Source organism: Pseudophryne corroboree, chromosome 9, assembly GCF_028390025.1.
Source record: "Pseudophryne corroboree isolate aPseCor3 chromosome 9, aPseCor3.hap2, whole genome shotgun sequence".
Classification (NCBI taxonomy): Eukaryota; Metazoa; Chordata; class Amphibia; order Anura; family Myobatrachidae; genus Pseudophryne; species Pseudophryne corroboree.
This window is the reverse complement of record NC_086452.1, coordinates 197,946,133-197,948,851: the sequence shown is the minus strand read 5'-3', so window position 1 is coordinate 197,948,851 and position 2,719 is coordinate 197,946,133.

Below are 2,719 nucleotides of genomic sequence, written 5' to 3'. Positions count from 1 at the left end.
ACAACATGGGACGTGCTGCAATTTGCCCAGATGTAATACAAGCACAATATTGGTGGCACAGGAGAGCGTACCCCTAAACCACACACACACGACAAAGCCTGTAAAATTAATTTGGATAATTATAACCCTTTTATTTGGAGCTATTATAATAATATGCAGCACAGGCGAGCGTACCCCTACACCACACAGGGTAAACCCTGTAAAAATTATTTGGATAATAATATAAGTAATGTATATAACCCTTTTATTTGGAGTAAATAATATACAGCACAGGTCAGCACCACTGAACTTATATGGCAGCACCACTGGAGTGGATTTATATGGAATTATATGGATCTATATGGAATTATACAGCAGGATCACTGGAATTATACGTCAGTACCACTGGAATTATACAGCAGGATTACTGGAGTTATACGCCAGTACCACTGTAAAAACACATCAGGATTACTGGAATTATATGGCAGGATTACTGGAAAAATACGTCAGGATCACTGGACATTTACGGCAGTACCACTGGACATATACGGCAGCACAGGGACACCACCACTGGACTGATGCAGGACAATACACCACCACTGACTGATGCAGCACAACACAGCACCCTATACAGCAGCACTGGACATATGGCAGCAGAGGACACCATTGTGACTGGTCACTGGACTGACTGATGCACAAGACACTACCACTGGTCTGATGCAGGACAACACAGCAACACTGTAAGGGACTTATTATACAGCAGCACTGGACATATGGCAGCAGAGGACACCACCACTGTGACTGAACTGATGCAGCACAATACACCATCACTGAACTGATGCAGCGCAACACAGCACCCTATACAGCAGCAGTGGACATATGGCAGCAGAGGACGCAACCACTGTGACTGGACAGATGCAGCACAAGACACGGACACTAAGGACACTGAGAGAATGGAGACACGTCCTCTCTCTACACTCTCCAATGCCAGAGTGAAAATGGTGTCGACGCGCGGTTCCTTATATGGAATCCAAACCCTGCGAGAATCCGACAGCGGGATGATGACGATTTGCCTCGTTCTCGTTTCCGAGTCAGGCGAGAAAACCCGAGCCTGACTCGGATCCGGGCTCGGAGCATGAGAACCGAACCCGCTCATCTCTAATATATATATATTAGTGATGAGCGGGTTCGGTTCCTCGGAAACCGAACCCCCCCGAACTTCACCCATTTTACACGGGTCCGAGGCATACTCGGATTCTCCCGTATGGCTCGGTTAATCCGAGCGCGCCCGAACGTCATCATCCCGCTGTCGGATTCTCGCGAGATTCGGATTCTATATAAGGAGCCGCGCGTCGCTGCCATTTTCACTCGCGCATTGGAAATGTTAGGGAGAGGAGTGGCTGGCGTCCTCTCCGTTTATTAATGTTGCTACAAATATTTGTGCTTATTGCTTAATTGTGGGGACTGGGGAGCAGCTGTATTATATAGGAGGAGTACAGTGCAGAGTTTTGCTGATCAGTGACCACCAGTTTTATCCATTCTCTGCCTGAAAAACGCTCCATATCTGTGCTCAGTGTGCTGCATATATCTGTGCTCACACTGCTTTATTGTGGGGACTGGGGACCAGCAGTATTATATAGGAGGAGTACAGTGCAGAGTTTTGCTGACCAGTGACCACCAGTATTATACGTTGTCTTCCTGAAAAACGCTCCATATCTGTGCTCAGTGTGCTGCATATATCTGTGCTCACACTGCTTTATTGTGGGGACTGGGAACCAGCAGTATTATATAGGAGGAGTACAGTGCAGAGTTTTGCTGACCAGTGACCACCAGTATTATACGTTGTCTGCATGAAAATGCTCCATATCTGTGCTCAGCGTGCTGCATATATCTGTGCTCACACTGCTTTATTGTGGGGACTGGGGACCAGCAGTATTATATAGGAGGAGTACAGTGCAGAGTTTTGCTGACAGTGACCACCAGTATATATAGCAGTACGGTACGGAAGACCACTGCTCTACCTACCTCTGTATCGTCAAGTATACTATCCATCTAGATTCTATACCTGTGGTGCATTTTAGTTTTGCAGTTTGCTGACAGTGACCACCAGTATATATAGCAGTACGGTACGGAAAGCCACTGCTCTACCTACCTCTGTGTCGTCAAGTATACTATCCATCCATACCTGTGGTGCATTTCAGTTGTGCGCAGTATATATAGTAGTAGGCCATTGCTATTGATACTGGCATATAATTCCACACATTAAAAAATGGAGAACAAAAATGTGGAGGTTAAAATAGGGAAAGATCAAGATCCACTTCCACCTCGTGCTGAAGCTGCTGCCACTAGTCATGGCCAAGACGATGAAATGCCATCAACATCGTCTGCCAAGGCCGATGCCCAATGTCATAGTAGAGAGCATGTAAAATCCAAAAAACAAAAGTTCAGTAAAATGACCCAAAAATCAAAATTGAAAGCGTCTGATGAGAAGCGTAAACGTGCCAATATGCCATTTACGACACGGAGTGGCAAGGAACGGCTGAGGCCCTGGCCTATGTTCATGGCTAGTGGTTCAGATTCACATGAGGATGGAAGCACTCATCCTCTCGCTAGAAAAATGAAAAGACTTAAGCTGGCAAAAGCACAGCAAAGAACTGTGCGTTCTTCTAAATCACAAATCCCCAAGGAGAGTCCAATTGTGTCGGTTGCGATGCCTGACCTTCCCAACACTGGACGGGAA